The following is a 21,875-nucleotide window of genomic DNA, read 5'->3' as shown; positions in this document are numbered from 1 at the left end:
TTTAGTAACATTTGACTTCAACTTACAGATAGCAGATCCACTGCTACAACTAGTATTTGACCATGGTTTTCCTGTGGACTTTTCCAAAACATGTTTGTTAGCACCACATGCAACCAACACAGATATCAGGAAGCCAAAAATAAACTTCAATCCTTCAAGTTGAATTTCGCAAGCAGATAGCTTAACCATTATATTAATTGCACCCTTAACAACATGCTTTATGGCAGGCTCACCATTTGCCAGCTAAACTAAGAAATTGAAGTAGGCTTTCACACTCAAAATATCAAAAGACACAAATGCTTTCTCTAGACTGATAAGCATTGCATCCAAAAAATGATCAAGAAGCTCTCTATATTTTAAATGAGATTATGGTAACAAAAGAGCATTTATGAAAGCAATTGCTGAGTCCCTTACTGAATTGGCAATTCCATATGTTGATGCAATACTTGATGATGATATAATGGTATATCCTAACAACCTTTTGTCCAACCATCCAACCAAAGTAGGCAAATCCGTCAATAAAATGTTTTGTTGCAAATCTTGCTTTATGTTGAAATAACTAGGATCGTCAGTCAAAAAGTTGACGAAAAGCTGCAGCACCTTTACATTTACTGATTCACTATGGCATCCATCCAAAGAATCAACAAGAGTTCAAAGGTTGTCATGTTCTCCTAGAAAATTTCTTAACTTCAATCGTTCAACATATTTGATTCCCTAGCATTACCTAAATAATATTTAAGCACATCAAGCTTATTTGGATCCACCCTAAGACATTCCACTGTATCATCTGCATTTGTGATTACATTCTCTTGTATAGCTAAGTATATATCCTTCGAGTTCATTTCACTTACCAAACCTTCCATATGCTTGATTACAAATAGATCAGCATAGATGTGCCTCTCTTCATTTTTGGGAATCAAATAATTTAGGAATGCCTCACATTTATCGTGTATACCCTCAAACTGTCTGTCAAACTTCATGATCATTGTAACAATAGTTAATAGTTAATGTAGGAGGTTTGTTAGGATTTTATTCTCAGCCAAAAATTCCCATAACTAATATGATTACAAAGGGAAAATTCTCATGGGAGTGACATTTCCCATAAGGTCTTCAAGAAGCTCAAAGAGGTAACGAATTCATTATCATGCATAATGAGAAAGAAAAAGAGACAAAAACTAGTGCTTCCCTAATAAAAAAGTGTTTATAGAGAAAGAAGAAGAGAACATACCCAAGATCTGGTGTTGCTCTTGAGAATGGTGATTTTAACTTCAAAGGCTTCAGATAAAACAACTCCTCTTCTTAACTGATAACTCTTTGTGTGTGATATCTTCTTACCTACTGCCAATGAACATGACATTGTAAGAAGACTCTGAACAAAGATAATATTTCATGAATATCACCATGTGTTTCTACACATTTTTCCAATTGATGATGTAATAATGCCTACAATACTTCACCATATAATACTTACCCATAAGGGAAAATAGGACAGTGCAAAGAGAGCTACTGGATTGTTGCATGTAATTTGCCAAAAAGCAGAAACCTACTGAATCCACTTCATTTCTGAGATTCCACATATGAATATTATATCTTGTATCAAAATTTATATGAACCATAACTATTTAATTACTTGTAAATTTGGATGTTGTTTGTGAAAAGAGGATTTAATATAATACATAATTGTGCACTAATTCCATGTTTCCCATAAATTTTGTCCTGCACATAATAACAGTTTTTAAAGATAGTAATAAGGAGGTCCTGAAGCTACCTGTGAGGGTTTAACAGACATTTTATAGAGAGGGATTAACAACAAAGACTGTATTAAGAGGGATTGGACTTAAAAATAGAAAAAGAAGCATTTATATCTCTAAATTATCAAAGGATTGAACAAAGCCCATATAATTTTGGAGCTTCTGAGATGGAGTTCTAAACATATAAAAGACTAGGAATGTTAGCCAATCCATCTAAGCATATGGGTATTAAGGGTCGAGATATGTGTAGCAGTAGTCATGAACATTGTTTTTTCTTTGCATTTTTCCTACATTTGATACTTTTCTTATAGGTGGACATGTCTATCACAAACATCCAACATGTATGTCCTTAGACTTCATGGCAAAACCCCTACAAATGACACACACAAAATAAGGACATGAACCATCCAAACATCTCTAATAGCTTGTGGATATCCCAAAGATGCATAAGTGCATGACTTGTGAAAACCAAAAAGATAAGACTAACTTGTATAACAAGCGAATAACCAAAATGATTTTATGTCTATGTTATGTTTGACAATGATAATGATATTTGGATTCAAGTATGAGGAAATTTGTATCAATCAATTCATTAAATATCATTTGAATATAAAGAAGCTTTTAAGAGATTCAAGAGCATAATTATAAGCCAAATTTGTGGAAGACCTAAATCAGACCTAAGTGAACAGACATGTGAAGGCTTATTTTGAATATGACGAGCAGATCTAAGGCAGAATTTTTATGAAGGTATATTCCAAGTTTAGAGCATTTATTGAAAAACACTATTTCAAATATTAGTGGATTATTCATAAGTACAAGGCAGATTTGTTGAAGACCTTGAAGGAGATCTAAGGCAAATCTACCTACATTATAAACACTTTGCATTTCAAAGGTCAGTTCCTTTTGCATTGCAAGATTTGAGGTTGGTGTCTCTTGTTAATTCAGCCTACAAATTTGTTTGAAGTTATATACATAAATACATATGTGTGTGTGTGTGTGTACATACACACACAATTCACCTACAAGGATTTCCATGCTAAATAGTATATGCATCTTGTCTTCTTTTGTTAGACATCAACTATGTGAATGTTTTCTACATTGCTTTCAGTTGACTAAATATATATAATAAAATATGCAGGTTGCTATGCCAAACTAACTCCAATATGGAAAAATATCTAATAATTGAGATTTAAACTAAGCAAGAACTATATGTTCAAGGAACCAAAAGATGACTGCAATGAGACTATTACAAGCGAAAAAACTTCAGTCTCGTTAAAGAGAATTGGGATGTGTGTTTGAAGACTTAACAAATTTGAGCTTCACTTGGTTTCAAGAATACTATAATATTCTCTACTTAACAAGGCCAACCACATGAAGGTGGAAGCTCATCTGGACTCACCCCCCTCCCCCTAACATCAATCTAAAGTACCCATTATCATCTAATTACATACTTCATTCATTCATTCATCCATTTATGAACTATAACATTCAATCAATACAATCACATGACATTCATTAATATGATATAAAATTCATTAATACACAATACTAATCAAAACTTCATTAACACATAACAATATTCATTAACATAAAATAAAAATCTATATTAATATGTATCATTCATACATAATTACTTAGAACAAATTTCTTTCATTATCCAACAAGGTTTATCAAAGAAGATTTTTAAAACATCATTTCTTTTTTTTGTTTTTCTGAGCTCTCTTAAGAAAAGCGCTCATAGGGACATCCATATCTGCTTCATTCTCCTCCTCTTCTAGCACGTGTAATGTCAAATTACAATGGCTCCTTCTCTTTGGAGGAGCAGGAGGTTGCTGCACTAAAGGGGGCTCTATTGCAAGAACAAGTGAATGCGATAAATTGGCATACTCTTTTTCTTTTTCTAACTATTACAAGTTTGTAATTAAGTATGAGTACAACATAAAATGCATTTTTCTTACCTGACAATGCCACATCATGTACATTAACATTTTGATCTGCCACCGCGTCAACATGTCGAACACTTGGAACATGGTCCAGTCCTTCAGCATGATGTTCAACATGCTCTAAAATATTCAAAAAAAGGATACACATCAAATTCCAATTGAAGATGTTAAATTGTATTCATAATTGCATAATTAATTTCTAATAGCAAATTAATACCTCCACCACTATAATGCACATCACGGCCTTCGTCAGGAGCAGGTTCTGTGGTAAGATATGAAGGCTGCAGTAAAATGTTATGCACATTATTATGTAGTCAATTTACGTTTAAAACTAATACCAAAAAAGAATCTTCTCAACTATTTAATTGCATTTACTTTTCATCTGACCAATTTACCTGTGAGATATTATTTGGTGCACCGGATTCTTGGGCAAGGCTTATAGATTCTTCACGTAGGCATGCAACCACAACTTTATAGCCTTCCTTCAAGGCAATTTTTCTATCTTCATCTGTGACCTCCACATTGAAATTTGTGCCCTGTGTTTTTTTCTTGATAACATTAGTTTTCCATGTATGGTTTCATTAAACAAAATTGTTTGCAACATTATATTTTTAAAAAAAAAAAAAATTCATTGCTCTACTTACAAGTCCAGACTGCAGATTCATATAGCCACCATAGCCAAGTTTGTGTTGGCCAACCTTTTCTATTCTCACTTTTGTAGCCACGGATGTGTCCTACAATCTATGAACAATTTCAAACATCTTAGATTATATATTTACAAATATCAATAATTAGTGCATGATTACAATGTACTTAATACTATAATGACATACCTCTTTTTGCTCTGTGCTGCTTCATTATCTCTATCTTCACATAGCCTTTTCTCCTTTGCATCTTCTATTATTTCATTCCACTCCATCGATGGAATCATAGGAGGATGGTTATACTTTGGATTATCCTTAAGACCTCTTCTATATTGATCTCTCACAATCTTTATATGCTTTGCTCCTCTTTTGAGAAGTAGGCCAGTGTCAAAAATGTTTTTCCCAAATTTCTCCTCAATGGATGCAATCAGCTAATTTTTTAATTCCCCAGCTTGTAAATTCTACCTTTTTAAAAATAAATAGATTTTTAGAACAATAACTTTAATATATTACAATAAATAGAAGAAAAGAAAAATTATGTAGCAATGATATGAAACTACGTACCTTTTACGTATGGTGGGTCCAAATAGTCTCAATGTCATATGAAAAAGATGTTCAAAGAAAGCATTATTACCTACAAAAACATAAAGGATTTATTAGTCCAAAATGAGTAATGTAAAAGTAAACTAAATTTACACTTTAAATAATATCAATTTTAAAGCACCTAGAAGCTTTCGTTCTCTTAATGGAAACATAGTTTTCTTATTAAGCAACAATGTCCCTTCATATGAACCAGTACTAATCACACAAATTGCTCCAGGAAATGGATCAGCTTCAGTAGTACTGCTCTCTGTTGCTCTATCAACTGAAACATCATAACAATTAAATGACAATTTTAATACTGCTCTCTGTTGGTCTACCTCTCTGCCTATGTCCATGTCTCTCTATGTGTGGCTATATATATGTATGTATGTATGTATGTATGTATGCGTGGTGTATGTATGCATGTGTTTGTGTGTATGCAAGCTTCTGTAGACATCATTTAAGCACTAATATGCTACTTCGTTGTTCGTCAACTTGTAGAAAGACATTACAAAATATAGCACATTACAAAATATAGCAAAACAAGGTTTTACTAGCTCTACTAGGCATAGACGATGATGTTTTCATGGTCCTTGTTGCCGACAATGTAGCAAAAATAGTGGCAGCCACTCGAAGGAGTCGTTCGCACTTCATCATAAGCTAAAGAATAGAATATTGTTAGCAAAGACATTTGCAATGGATAAAGATCAAATGGGATACTAGAGAGAAACGTCGACAAAAAAAAAGGTAAGTGTTATAATGTTGATCAAAACAAACAAAGTGTTACTTACACAAAGGTACTGTGAAACAACCCTGACCATGTTCAGCATGTGATGTCGCAACTGGCACATATGTCTATACAAGAACACATAAAATCAGAGATCATGATCCATAAGATACTATAAAATATTAATATCTATTGAACTTCTATTACTGCTTTAGTCGAATTACTGCTTTAGTCGAATTACTGCTTACTTTCAAAGATTGGATTCTACTGTCCAATTCTATTCTCAGTGCCTCTTTCTCCTCACTTTTGTCACCCTTGATGATAATTTGAACAAGCTCATCAATGTATCTTTGTGTAATTTGTTGGGTGATGAATACAAGGTCAGTACTAAGGCCAATGTCTTGTAGATATGACGCCCATATTTCAGATTGCATTTGATCAGAAATCATTGTAGCTTTTTCCTATCATTTGTGACATCAAATATTCGTATACTTTCATCAAAATAACTCCAAATCCATAAAGAAAAGAACATAATAATAGGACATTTGTTTCTATATTAACATTAAAATTTACAATAATTAATGTTTACCTCTACTGAAGGTGTCTGACATGGTGCATCCATATCGCCCTGTGAAAAAAATAGTAAGTCTTAGAAATCAGCAGCAAAATTAAAGTAATAGACTTACCAAAAAAAATATTAATAATAAAGTAGATTGTATATGTAAATCATTTGTGTTAAGTTAAAAATTTAGCGTAACTAATGCTTATATCTAAAAAAATTTGACATGTTGTACTTAATGTTTATATGTAAACATATGGTTTGGAAAGAAATATTTGGTCACACAAGACCCCATCATAGCTGACATTGATCGTACCTGAAGATTTCATTGATCATCATGATCGTCATCCATGTCATCATCATCATCATCATCATACTTGTCACTTTGATCATCGTCGTCACCACCACCATCTTCATCACCATCATCATCCTCTTGATCACTATCATCATCATGACCATCATCGCCATGATCATCACCATCTTCGTCACCATGATCATGATCGTCATCAGCATAATCATCATCATTATCACCATTATCATTAGCATGACCAAAATCATCACCATCTTCTTCTTCTTCATCACTGGGTAACTGTCATTCCTGATAATCATTTACTTCCTCTTGTGCTTCTTCAATATCTTCTTCTTCGATCACATTATACTTTACCGGCCTTCCTCTTGGGTCATGTCTAACAACAAATGACCAACCTAGTTTGTTTGGAACACCAAAGTAAAACACTTGCTCGCATTGACTTGGAAGAACATAGGGCTCATCTTTGAATGGCTCAAATGACCTTGTATTAATCATAGTAAATCCACTGTCGTGTTCAATAACAATCCTAACGGGATCATTTCAATTCAGTCGTAACCTAAACCATTTGACGACAAACTATTTTGAAATAATTAAAGTCGCACTCAAGTATATCATCCAAAATTCCATAGTATTGATTTTTAGATTGTTGAGGATGTATGTCAGTTCTAGATGAAATATTGGTGATCACGAAGACAGCACTTATCCCGGAATCACACGTTTTCTTCATTTCATCTAACTTTTTTGTGTAGAATTTATAGCCATGGTAGTACATAGCTTTGTGGTGTTTGACCTGCAATTATTCAAACATGTCAAGAATCTTCTCATTGATCTGTGAGTTGATATTAAACTCATGTCTCATGATTAGTAATCTTATGCATACCTTTGTATCTCTTAAGCCATATATTAGATCAAGTACCATTGGTGTAACATTGGGATCTCCATTACGATGAGCTTCTTTAACCAACGATGCAACACCATCACATGTTAATGAGCGACCATTTTCTTGAGACTGTTCAATCCCCACTATCATCCAATCAAGATTGTTTGCAATATACAAGTGTACTGCATCCCACTCACGACCAACTATAAAGAAGACAATTACACCAGTTAGAAACAACTTATATATATTGATGATGGATAAGAATTGTTAAATTACAAAAAAAAACTTATAATTACCTCTCACCCTCCTCAATCTACCTTTCCCCGTCAGGTACTCCCCTTTGAATTTGTCATTACAGTTGGGATCCCAAATGCGATCTAGATGGATACCTGCTGCAAACTTTGGAAGATATTCACTGATATACACCATGGTTTGGGATATCATATATCCCTCTATCATAAAACCCTTAGGATGTGCTCTTTGTCAAACCAAGCCCTTCATAAATTTCAAATGCCTCTCAACCATCCACATTGATCTAGCTTGTACAGGTCCACACAATTCATCTCCTCAACTTGATGTATGAGGTAGTGTTCTTGAGCATGGAAAAACGTTGGAGCTAAACACTTTTGCATTTCACATATAAGCTGTGGAATTTTTCTCTTCCAATATTTTATATCTTTTTTATCAATTTCTTTAGATGATAACCACCTAAATGAGATTCAACATGCAAAAACACATAGAGGAGATTTCAATTAAAATTATACAATAGATTTTAGATAAAAAGCTACAAATCTAATAAAAAATACTCTTCTAACCTCATGTATTTTCCAAGATCATATATAACTTGTTTAATACTATTTTCAAACTATTGTGGAAGGGATAGAGGTAGGATGAACTACAATCATTAAAAAATGATCATTTCAATATATTATTAAATAATGCAACGGGTACTACATTCAATCTTACAGATATACTGTAAATAGAAAACATGACTTACCTTGAGGAAGGTATGCCAATCATGTGTCTTCAACCCTGGCCCAAAATCACCTTTCTTTGATAGAAGAGTGCTTATATTTGGAGCAAATCTTGTTGGAAATTTTGTTTTTTTAATGACTTCTTTTAAATCATCACTTTGTTGCTCCGTTAATAACCAAGGAAGGGCACTTGTATTTATGCGATCTCCATTCCTATTTGATTCAATGAAAACGTTTAGTGCATGATTAGATTCATGAATGTCAGTACAAATTTTAGCAATTTGTTCTCTATCACGCCTTCCATCCAACATTTTCCATAGTGTCTCTGTTACATTCTTTCTAATATGCATAGCATCAAACAAATGCGTGATTGGGAGATCTTTGTAGTATGGTAACCCACTAAATTGAGCAGGATAACTTTTCATTCCTCTAGGAAGTTGGTCATTGATGCCTTGACGACCTTCATGAGCATCAGTTACAACATTAGTAAATATAAGACAATATCGAAATACAAATTGTAAACTTCGGACGACAAATTGGACATTACCTCAATGATTTAGTCGATCGTATTCCAACTTCCATAAATGAGGTGTCATTCTTCGTGGCTTTGATGTTGTCTCTTCTTTCCCATTGAAAAGATGTTTTTTAGCAATTCGATACCTATGATTATTGTGGAGAAAGTGTCTAAACTCATCAAACACCTACTTTCCTGAACTTCTCGAATGATGACATTTCATCTTCAGACCACAAACTGGACATGCAAATTTTCTCTTTCTTTGAAGACCTAAAAGATCATGTATAATTGGATCATATACAATTATCATGCACAACTTAAGCATTTGATAGTAATGTGTAAGTAATATAACAGACCAAAAATATGTGATCTTAACAATATAACATACCGCAACAATGAGTTAGCCCAGGGGCATCATGTATTGTCCATACAAGCATTGCATGGAATTGAAATTGTCGATGTCCTATCGATCTGGAGATGTCATACATAGTGATGCCATTCCATAACTTCAACAACTCCTCAATTAGGGGCTCAATACACACGTTCATATCCTTAACTTGGTATTTACCTAGCAATTGAATGAACATAAAAATTATGTAATTATTATAACCATTTTCATGCACTATTTATAAATTAATTTAGATAACTATATAATAAAAAATACCTGGCACAATCATTGACAACATTATGTGCTCCCTCTTTATGGACATCCAAGGAGGAATGTTATTGTTAATAACAAAAATAGGTCATACTGAGTAAATAGATCTCATATCTCCATATGGATTGACACCATCCACCGCCAATGAGAGTTTCAGATTGCGAGGTTCTTCTTTAAAGTGTGACCATGTTTCTTATATCTCTTTAAATGCAGAACCATCGGCAGGCATTCACATAATGTCATCCTGACTTCTATTGTGTGCATGGTAATCCATAAATTGTGCCAAGCTAGTGCACCTGAATAATCATTCAAGACATGGAATAATGGGAATGTATCGAAGAACCTTGTGAGGCACTTTTTTTGTTATTTGATCTGACCGATATCTACTAACATGACAATCAGGACATTCTGTTGCAAATTCATGTTGTTTATGATATAGAATGTGATCATTGGGACATGCATGTATTGTCTGATACTTCATTCCAATCTGATCCATAATGTTAGATAATTCTCGATATGAACGAGGCAAAATGTTTGATGGTGGTAACAAAAAGTCACTAATCAACCTACAACAAAAAATATGCATTGTTAATATAATGAATAGTAATTGTAAACTAACATTGAAGATGACAAAAATGACATACCTTAGCATACATGACATTGCTACATTGGATATACTATTCATAACCTTTAAGTTCACCAACAACACTATAGCCGACAATAGAGTTGTTTGGGAGCCTGGGTATAAGGGTTCGTGTGACTTCTCAAGTAAAGGTATATCAAGACCATCTTCATCATTATTATCAAATTCGCTAGTACCATCATTGTGAGCCTCTTTATCACTTGCCCCAATACCATCTTCTTCAATCATGTCCTCTGGCACATTATCATCTTCTTCCATGGGAGTGTTATCCTCAGCTTGGATATTCACACCTCCATGTTCGACATTCAGTAATGGACGAAAATCATGGCCCCCTTCAACATGACCATATTACCTACAATGACTCTGGGCTGTTGTGATTAGAATTCTTCGATTCTTTAAACCCTTACACTTTTTGCAAGGACAATAACATTTATTAGGTTTTCTTTAGAACTGAGCCCACAATGCAGCCATTGTCTCATTATTTTTTTTTGGATTCATATTGTCAGGTGTGGTCTTTCTTCATAGGAAAATATACCTGCAAATAAATTGAACATGTGATTAATGTTTATATCTACACATATGGTTTTTGTTAATTAATGTTTTCAAATGTAACTAAAATGATTACAAACATATCAAAAAGGACCTTCACAGGGTCTTATTACATCAACTGTTCTAACATGGTCATGTTGGTTATCTTGAGACCATAATGTCTTCTCATGCCTTCAACCTTGACCTTGATGCTCCTGCATCATTCTCCCAAGGATCAAGGAAAGTTGGATCATCATGGAATTGAGTAGGTAGACCTTCTAGGAAGTTGCAATACTTCAACCTTGTAAGTGTCACGTCAATGCAATGGGTACTAAACAAACAATTTAAGTTGATGAGAAATGGTTGTTATGAATTCAAATTGTAAGTGTCACCTTAATGCATTGGGTATTAAACAAACAATTCAAGCTAATGAGTATGGATTTTTATGAACCACAACTCATGAAATATGCATTAAGTCCATACCTACTATTTACAATGAGTATGGGTTTTTTTTCTAAGAACATACATGTTGTTTATAGTCAATAAGTTTCTATATCCTCTAAGAAATTTGAAGCAATGAGCCAAAGTCACACGGTTGAAGATGATCATTGTCCCCTCAAAGTGCCATCGTTTGATAAATTGTTGCATTGAAATATGATCTAGAAAGGGCCTTTCCACATAGTATGTTGGCACTATTTGGCAATCATCGATCATGTGGTTATTGCAAAGAGGCTAAGGACCAAACATGGAATCATGGAGATAGTGCACGGATGTACAAGGAAAATTTGTTGCTCTTTAGCTACTAATCTTGCTTTGTGCTTGTCAATTAAAACATTATTTTTTAACTTGATCTTAATACTTTTTATAATCAATGGCTTTCTTTCCAATGTCTATCTCTCGACTCAACACATTTTTTCATTTTTATTTCCTTCTTGATTCATCATAAATACTTGGTTCACAAGCCCTTATGGTGTTCTTCTTGCTAAGATTATGAAGTGGACAATGACTTTCAATCTAGATAATCAAATGTTTGGCTCAACTTTTTTGGGTAAGTGTGATGATGTGTAGTGCACTATAAATTTTATCTTCAATGAAAGGATTAGCACCTCTAATTTTTAAATGGCGATCAACCAGAACTAGCTGACAATCTAACCTTAAAAATACATTTTATGCCAAATTCCAATCACAGGTAAAGACATTTAGCTATTGGAAAATGGCAAGATTATGTCTTATTTCAGATATGCAATAAAATGGGCAAGAAATGTGGAAGAACGTTAAGTTTTTATCCACCAAAACATAAGTATAATTGTATAAATCGAATGTATTTTTAAAAATAATGTCAATTCCCTTCAAAAGAAATATTTTGCATGCAACTTACTTGCTGAAGATATTTCAAGTTCAGCAACTCTTTAATCACAAGATCCACAATAGTTGGAAGCTTAACCTATCTGTCAGCTGTGGCTTGGCCTGCAGCAACAAAAAATTCTTAGTATATGCATCTCAACATTTAAAAAATACATCAAGCAATTCAGGTCAGTTATAGTCTATAAATTAACTGGAATTCGTTTCTTCTTTAACATATTCGACAATTAATAGGAATACAAGAGCAAAACTTGGAATTTTGTTGATGTCATCAATGTTAATCTTGGGTACTAGTACAAAGCCAGTAAGAAATCTGCAGTTGTACCAACTAAGATATTTACAAGACTTGATCACAAAAGGTTCATTTAGCACAAAACAACTTCAAAAATATTGTATATATACACTCTTTGACGATGTCAAAGGGAACAATTATTTTAATGATGTTTTACGTAAGAATTGCTAGAGGAAATGATAAGCATGAAATATATTCAAGTTTTGACACTAAGGAATTGAAACATACACACTCAGGAATTGCCTCGAGTATTTAAATTCACTTGAATTATGCCTTATAGCTTCTTTGAAAAACAATGATTTAGATATTCAGTGGTATCTTAAGTACTATATACTAGTGCTTGCACCAAGCATAGGTGTAAGAGTATAGTCGATAGTGGCATGCAGTTGATCATTTTAGAAATGTGGCAGCTAGTAGCATTGTTTTATAGAAAAGCCCTATACTATTATTTGGTAGGAAGATAATTAGAACCAAAGTAATGGTGTGCACAACTAGCGTCATTTGATTGTTTTCTATTTTGAGGTGTAGAATATTTGGTGGATCTTAATTTTTGTGGAAACTATTTTGAGCAAGGATATGCTAAAAATGAGTTATTCTTCTACAACCATAAAAACGTTATCAGATTCACCATCCAAACTATTGAGTTTGAACCAAATATCAATATGTAGTTTACGAACAGTTGGCCTAAATGGTTGTTGTTATAATTGAGAATAACATCGAGCTTGATTTGATGAGTTTTCTTTATTGACTCGTAAATTTTCTAATAATTCAATAGATTAACCCATTGATAAAAAAACATGGAAACTCATTAGCTATTATTGTGGAGTTAGATCTCAACATTGGCTCTAGTATTTCTTTAGTTGGCAATCATGCATTGGTTACATCTGGATTATCACCAGCTATTGCAGATGATGGAAGTGATACTATGTATGAAGCTTCTAATATATGAACTCCATGAGAAGCTAGAGATCATTTAATGGAGATTTGGTGATGAAAAATGGGATCTGTAAAGATGAATAGGGCTCATTGAAGTTAAGAGGGAGAAAATTAATCTAATGAGATCCCAGTTTTCTATATTGATAGCAATGGTAATGAGGCCAATTCCTCCAAAGGAAGAGAAATATCTAATGTTGGTCTTATGACTTCTTTTAAATATGGTCTTGTCTCATTTCAGACCTATATGGTGAGCATGAAATTACAGGCATAAAAGCATAGAGACTTAGAATCAACCAGTCTTGCTAGAGAAGGAATGAGTAACCCAACTACAATGGGACTTTGAGGAGCTTCGTGAATTAAGACTTTTAAAGAAGTAAAGAAAGGGTCAACATATGAATAAAACCATTTGGCTAAACTTTGTAAGAATATTCTAGGAAATTTTAAATATGATTTGTGTAAATTCAAAACTATCTTTTTGTTTGCAGTCATGTTACATCATGTTTTCATGCATTTATTGTTATTCCTCTTTCATTTGAAGAAAATTAGAGGTTTTGGATGAGAAATATATTGACAAATCCTTTGGTTTTTGTAAAAATTGTCTTGAAACTCTTATTTACAGACCTGGTGATAAGGGTTTGATCAAATAACATATTTTGACCATGGAAAAATGCTGAGTTTTACCTTTTGGGAAATAAGATTCATGCATCTTTCAAATAAATTTTTTTTGATATTGTTTAGTTTTGTATCTTGGAAGTTATTTGACATTCTAGAGGGCAGAACTCATAAATTCTATGACAATAATAATCGGTCTCAGTGCAGAGGCCATAAATTTCTATCTAACTATTGGATGATTCTGATTTTTGGATATGTTTTAGGAAGGCTGAATATCCACAATCCCACCACTGTGATTGGTGTAATAATGTATAGTTTAAAAGTTATGAATAACATAATCAAAATTATCAAAACTACATATGATAGTTTCATGGCAGTGAGTAGGTGAAATATTATCATATTATTTAGGTTTGGAGAATCTTGCAATGTAGCTTATAGAAAATAGATCTCAAATGCTTAAAAGAATGAGTATTAATATCTATGTTCAAAAATATAAGGATGACTAATATTTGGCAGCAATATAATACATGAGTGTGTGGAACATCTTATAAAAATGGTACGTTTGTACATGGAACACTAGAAAATCTGATTCACATGGTTTCCCTACATGATTACCCTCCATAACACAAAACTGCTACTTTACAAGGTATGGAATTCCGAATCCATTCCCTATATTGATTTCCATTTCGATAAATTGAAAAAATCAGCATAAAAATGTCCAGCTAACAATCTATGCATTGTAATGTCATAAAATATTTTGAATCTTTGAAAAGGCCTGGGTCAACAAACCCATTTTAGCAAATAACCCTTCAATGTCTTTAACAGATCTCTCCAAATTAGAGAGAGGTATGCAGGCATGCTCGGTCAGAGTGTTTCTGCTGACCATACAACATCCCAAATGTAAGTCTCATCTAAGAATATCCTATAAACTACATCTACTAAATAACACTACTAATAGACAAAATGTCAAATAGGTTAGTATGGAGAAAAATAATATTAAACATATTTCAAAAGTCTCCTTGTTTGAATATTAAACAAAAAAATATCATTATTGAGAAATTGCCACCATGTAGATAATTTCAAATTGAAGTTTGTGTTTACCATGTCCAGAGAAGAATGATCTAGAAATTCAAATGCTGAGATGATCTCCCATAACTGTTGTTTTGCTGCAGAAGTAGTCTCTGTAAAAAGTGAACGAAATTTTTTAATTTTAATACAGCTGTCAACTTGAAAATAGTTCTATGCTCCACAAAATCTAAAGTATCAATTCCTATAACATATCATTTGTGCTCAAGTTTAAAGTGAAAGAGACCATACAAACTATTGTAAGTTGTGCCCAACTGGGACACATTTAAAATAAATTAAAATACAAATTTCAATCAAATTCATGTTAGAATCAGTCATATAAATCAATACAATTGTTCCCTTGCTAGCTCCATAATACTATAGAAATTGGTAATCATATCAGATCAACCATGGATTACATTCTTTGCAAAAATCATCATTTCAAAAGTACACATGAAAAGAAAAGTGAGAGAGATTCTCATCCACTAACAGGAATGCTTGAACATTTTTCTCTATATGTTGAGCAGAACTAACCTGAAATACATTCTAGTGTATTTGTAAAGATCACACCTCTTCAACAAACCCCTCTTGTACACTCTCCAGTTACAGTAGCCACATGGACTCTTGTAGCAATTGTACAGGCACAAAATCCAAATAATTGCTTCTCTAAAGCAACAAAGTTTGAGCTGGGAATTCAAGAGCTTTATGCAAGTATTTTCTCAAATTTTAAGGTATTTTGGTCTTACATATCCACTTTGACAATTGTATGATAACTAATCTCCAAATTATACTCTTCAAAACATCAGAAGCAATGTAGGTAGCAAACTGTATTTAATACATTTGTCTTATAATTGAAATCTCATAATATTAATAAAATATTACGACTGTCAAGTCAAATGGGATGACCTTGAATGCTAAATCATAGAGACTTTCATAATGAAAACACATGGTCAAATCACAAGGATACATGTTACATGCCTAAAATGCACAACTGTTGAACATCAAATTCATGTATAGTATTGGAAAGTGTTTGAATGTCAAATTAGATTAACCATGATATTTGATTTCAGAAACACCAAATGGACATTCCCTTGCCAAGAGTTGCTTAGATGTGTCATCATACCTTTCCCGTGGTTCCATAATGTGGTCAAGTTGCCAAAAATTCCTAAAGGTATTTAAGTCGAAGTGTTTGTTGAAGTGTCCTATGTGTTTTTTGACAAGTGGGATTGGTTATAAAGTGTAATATCCTCATTTTAGCTCACCATGTTTTATGTTTGGATTGACCTATTATTGGCCCTCATAGGTTAAGTCTGATGGCTAGAGGGCCCCATCTGGAAAAACAAGAGGATATTTCCCTTCTATAGTACAGAAGTGTTTAGGATTGCTCCTCGTTTGTTTCAATTAGCTACACTTACAATTTATAGTAAGTTATGTATCCAACATTTTTATATTTGGCAAGGCACCTGGATTGATCCCAACGCAGTGACGACCCTTGGCACTACTGATTTTATCAAATATTTAGGGAATTACTAGTTATAGTAGGTTAGGAGTTAATAGAGAGAACCATTAATATTTTTAGTAAGGCAGTTGGTTGTGCAATGGACGCAATGGTTGACCAACTGGTTCAGATGAGATAGAGAGATGATGAGTAATCAATGAGATATTAAAATTATAGTAACAGTAATAAAGTTATTTATAATGGTTGTATTGTAAATTTATTACTTATCTTCATAAATTATTATTGAGGAGCCATTATATTTAATGGAAAAGTATGCCTTTAATAATGACATAACTTAATTCAAACACAAAAAACAGTTACATAACTCATTAAAGTGACATATTGGTGAAGCCTCATGAGTCAAACTTTATTGAGGAATTATAAAAGCCCTAGAAATGAAATTGATTGATTTTTTGTTTATGAGTTTTGACTTTTATATTGGATGTTCCAGGGAAGAGTGCAATGTGACCTAGGGTTTTATATTGGATGTTCCAGGGAAGAGTGCAATGTTGAGTTACAAAACATTATATGACTACTCTGAGTCTTTATTGCATTCAAAGCATGAAATATAGTACTGGTCCTAAGTTTTCATAGCAATCAAACCATGGATTTTGTATTGATTGATTCTAAGACTTTATATTATTCAAACCATGGATTCTAATGTTAATTCTAGGTTTTTATGGCATTCAAAACATGAACTGTAGAAGAATTTATATGGTCTAAAGGGATGCTGCCACACACTTCTCATCACCACCCTTGTAGTCAAATGTTGTTCTTGGACTCCTGGGATATTATTATTGGGTAAATCTTAAAAAGTATTGAATTTGTTTGTTTGCTTTTTCTATTTAAGGTTCTTTGGAAAGGGAGGAGATCCTGGTAGCGGCAAGCCCAAACTTTAGATTGTTGTTCCTTCTACGGCTTTTGGTGGAGCATTAATAAGTTTTGTACTATGCCCAGTAGAGTTGATAAAGGTAACAAGAACTAGACTTTGTATCTATTGTATGTATATAAATTGAACTCTAGACTCCACACCATTGACTATTTGTTGTTTTTTAATGTAGATTGCAAGTTCAGGAGAATGCATATGTGTATTTCAAAGTGAACTTGAATTTTTGTTGTCTCCAATGATAACGTGGCAGTGTGGTATTTAATAGAAGGCATTTACAATTGATTGAATTGCCAGTGATTTGACATAAGTGGTTGAACATATTGTATTTATAAACAAATATTATGTGTGCATGGAGTACTGTTCTAAGTAATATATGACAAGAGAGACTCAGGATTCGAGGTTGCCATAGAATTGTGCTGAGGATTCGGTAATGGTATTGAAATTATTATTGAAAGTTTCTTATAATGGGCACTTGAACAGAGCTGAAATTACTGAAACTTTCAAAGAATGAACATCAATTCTTTTAGTTTTTAGGAATTCCATGATTGGTATTTATAACCCTCGTTATAATGGTTCCACATAGTAATTCTTTAGCACTTCTTTTATTATCTTGTTGATCAATCAAATTATAATATTATTAATTAGATAAATATTAAATAACAATACATAAAACCATCAGAAAGCCCTTCGAAGAGCCTCATGGCTTTGGTGAACCATCTAAAGGGAGAAAGAACAATGTGGGCATGTTGAATAGGGGTGACAGGACACATTTGTTTCCTCTTTCTGCTCATGTCTATTAACAAGAAAATGTCAAATACTGCACAATATGCATGAAGATTCATGCTTCAGTTGATCTCAAATACAGTTTGAGATCAATTTCTAATTTAGGATCAAAACAGTGAGATTGCAAGATCTTCAACTGAATATTGACTTAAGATTCATGAAGGTAATGTTAATGATGTCATGTTTCCACAACAAGACCAAACTGCTAAAAACCATTCAACCAATCTTTGGTAAGTTGTTCTTTTCTCTTGGAAGCTTGCCATCCCAGACAAATCACACAGTGTTAGTAACTCTCCTTGTGAAGATCAAGCCAAATTTTTAGGTCATCGATCCAAACCAAACCAAAGTTTGGAGTAATCTCCCTGTAAATCTGATTGAACATTTGAGTTGTTACATCAATTTATCTTCAATGACTTTTTAAACTGATCAAAACTAAGTAAAAAATAAAGTTGTTTGTAAAAGGGGTGTTCAAAATTAAAACATCAAACCAATATTGCATTGAAATGTTTGTTGAAAAAGAAAATACAGAAGTATTAGCTAATTTTGATCTTCATGAATAGGTTTAGTTCTCATATTATAAGTGTAAATCTAATACAATGCCTACTTTTTTATGCATTGTGTGGGTGTTCATAATGTTAGCAAAAAATATAGCAACGTGGAAAGATGCTTAATGAATAGATTCCTCTATTACCAATTTATGTTGTCCCTGGCTTGAATTTGTTAAGGAAATTAGGATCAGATTTAATACCTTCTTAAATTATATGAATACCCTTAATGCGATGGATCCACTAACTTGTATCTTCTTGATGATGTGATTAATCAATTTTTTTTGCAGGTTTTGCATATATAGTTTGACTGCTAGAACTATAAGTATCTTCTTGAAATCACTTTCAATATTGTTTTCTGCATTTTCCAATCGGCAGTGATCTTGATAGTATATATAAGATGCTATGTGGGTGAAGCCATGTAGGGACATGGCCCTACACGGGGCATGTCAGAAAGATATGATTATATTCTACTAAAATTTTGTAGTAAAAGAAGTCTTTAATGTCATGGAGTTTAAAGCGCATCTGCAACATGAAGATTATGGTAAAGATGATTATGATAGAGAAATATCTCCATGTGTGAAACGAGTCTCACGTTGAAGGCAATATGTGGTGCATCAGATATGGATGAATGGAATCTGCTTGCCACATTCACGTGGAAGAGGAGTCAAGATTCTACACAACAATGAAGACATCAAATATAAATATACAACATAGATATAAGATGGTATGTAATCTGAGAAATGACATGGATTGAAAAGTAGGGTCCACTATTAGAGATGAAATATGCGGTGATAAAATAAGACAAATTGTTAAGCTAGAGATAAAATAATCATGTTGTACTATGATAGAATTTCTGATATAGCACAAGTTTATTAATAATAAAATGATGCACCAAAATAACAAGTCCTTCATGTTATAACATCACAAATAGTTGTGTCATTAAAATTCTAGATCATACCTGAAGTGAAGTCGCAAGAAAAATTAACAAAATGCACTATTTTATTGATGCACTATAATCTAGCTTTGTCAATGTGAGTATTATCTCTTTCAAAGGTTTCAAAATTTTTGAATATCTCTAAGAAAACAGACCCATGCCAGATCGTGAAACTCTAAGAGTCCCCGTATAATCCCTATCTCTTACAAGTTTAAGAAACTCAACCTGTATATCATAACTAGTAGTCTAAAAATATCATGATTGTGAACATAGAAATAATTGACCGTCCTTTTATATCAAATATACTAAAAATTATAATCAATGAGAACATCTCAATACTTTCTTTAGTTGAAATAGAAACACAAGATTTTCCTCAAAGAAGTTTGAATTCCACTGCTTGATATTTTTAACAACCATAACAAATATGCCTTTATTTACCAGTTCTTGCATCTCCAATACAAATTCAATTTTATCAGCATAATTGTAATTCAAAATACCCTAAATAAAAGATCAAAAACAATTGAGGGTAAGTATCTAAGGAAACATGATCTCCTTAAGGGAAAAATGATCTTTTTTTGCTCACATGTACATGATCAAGAGTCTTACTACTGATTCTAGAAAGAAGTTGATTATGATCTCTATGTGTTTGGTAGAATCCACCATTAAATTCCCTTGTGATTCACTCTCATTATGTCTTCCTTTCCACCTAGGATGATTTTCTAGATGTACTCCTAATTTATCGGTATGACAACTCTTGTTGGAGTTGCAAGCTTCACTACCATGAACATGTTCGATTGGAGATCTCAATTCAACATCTTAATCATGCTTATGTGAGAAATTTAATGGGAGTTCATACATCACCATGTCATTTGAAATGGTTTTAATAACTACCTACTCTTATCCACTCCTAATGTTAATAGTAGAAAATTCCTTTGAGCATGTATTATCTAGATTGGTATCATCTGTAATTAGCTTCAATGATCTACTTGTGAGAGAGATGTCTAAACCTGTCAACAAAAGTCACGGATTATGACAATTTGAAGTAATATCTTGCTGAGGATAAATTATTTATTTCAATAATTATTGGTGTCTCAAAACTAACAAAAGACACCCTTTGAAAATGCATCTTGCATTTTTTTGAATCCATAAGTGACCTTATATGAGGGAGAAATTATACTAGAATGTACAAGGCCTCTATATACACAATATTCTCGAACCGGGTCATCAAGCATTCAAATGTTCAGCTTCATTCGGCTAAGTTCATTCTATGAGAAGAAATACACAAGAAAATAAATTCATTCAAAAAACCTGTGACAACTTATCATGACAGAAAAAATGGAGATGATACCTTCTATTTGGAAAATAAGTAAATATCTCCAAGGAAATACCAAATTCAAACTCATGCTCAAGTTGCATGTGTCAACATTCCCCATTGACCTTAGTCGCAAGGCTAACTAACTTATCAAGAGTGTGTATCCCACAAATGAAATTGGTATAAATTTTACAAACACCAAATTTGGAGGGCATGGAAATTCAGTCATCACTATCCTATGTAGTACACTTAATTTTATATGTTGGAATCATTTTGTGACTTGTACACATGATAGTCCAATAGTTTTTAATGTCATCTTCATCACAATTTTTCTATGATAGTCTAATAGTTGCAGGTGGCATCTTCATCACAATTTTTCCATGATAGTTTTGTTGGTCTGAATTTTTTGCATAATCGAATTCCTTTGTCCAAGGTATAGAAGAATTTAGATTGGGATCCACCTATGGTGAATAGGGTTTCTAGCCAAGTCATATTTTGTAGGTCTTTGAAGCAAATTTTTGTTGAAACTCTAGGTCTTGTTTTCTTTTAAATTTTTCGAGCGTGAAACTAAAAATATGCGAAGATTCCCATCCTTTTCAAACTTTTCGCACCCTGAGTCACATCTTTTCTTTTGTGTTTCTAACCACCCGATCCCTAAAAGATCTACGGCAATCGTTATCTCGCTATGAAAAGATACAAGTATTTTACCCTTAGCAACATAGCAACCACCGCTGAGTTGAAAAGCGATACCATCAAGTAGAAATATGGTGACCGGAGATTGTATTGTTTCAGAGATATTTCATCATGTTTATAATAGACATGTTAGAACCTAAAAAGGAATTACAACATTGAGGTACAAAAGGCGTCAACAAAAATCTTAGCTTTTCCAATTAGTCGCTTTGTCGCTATCAGAGAAATTGGGCACTTCGCC

The sequence above is a fragment of the Cupressus sempervirens genome, chromosome 7 (assembly GCF_028749045.1).
Source record: "Cupressus sempervirens isolate cs-2001-9-10 chromosome 7, ASM2874904v1, whole genome shotgun sequence".
NCBI classification, from domain to species: domain Eukaryota; kingdom Viridiplantae; phylum Streptophyta; class Pinopsida; order Cupressales; family Cupressaceae; genus Cupressus; species Cupressus sempervirens.
The sequence above is the reverse complement of the archived record's forward strand: the minus strand, read 5'-3'. Positions refer to the sequence as shown.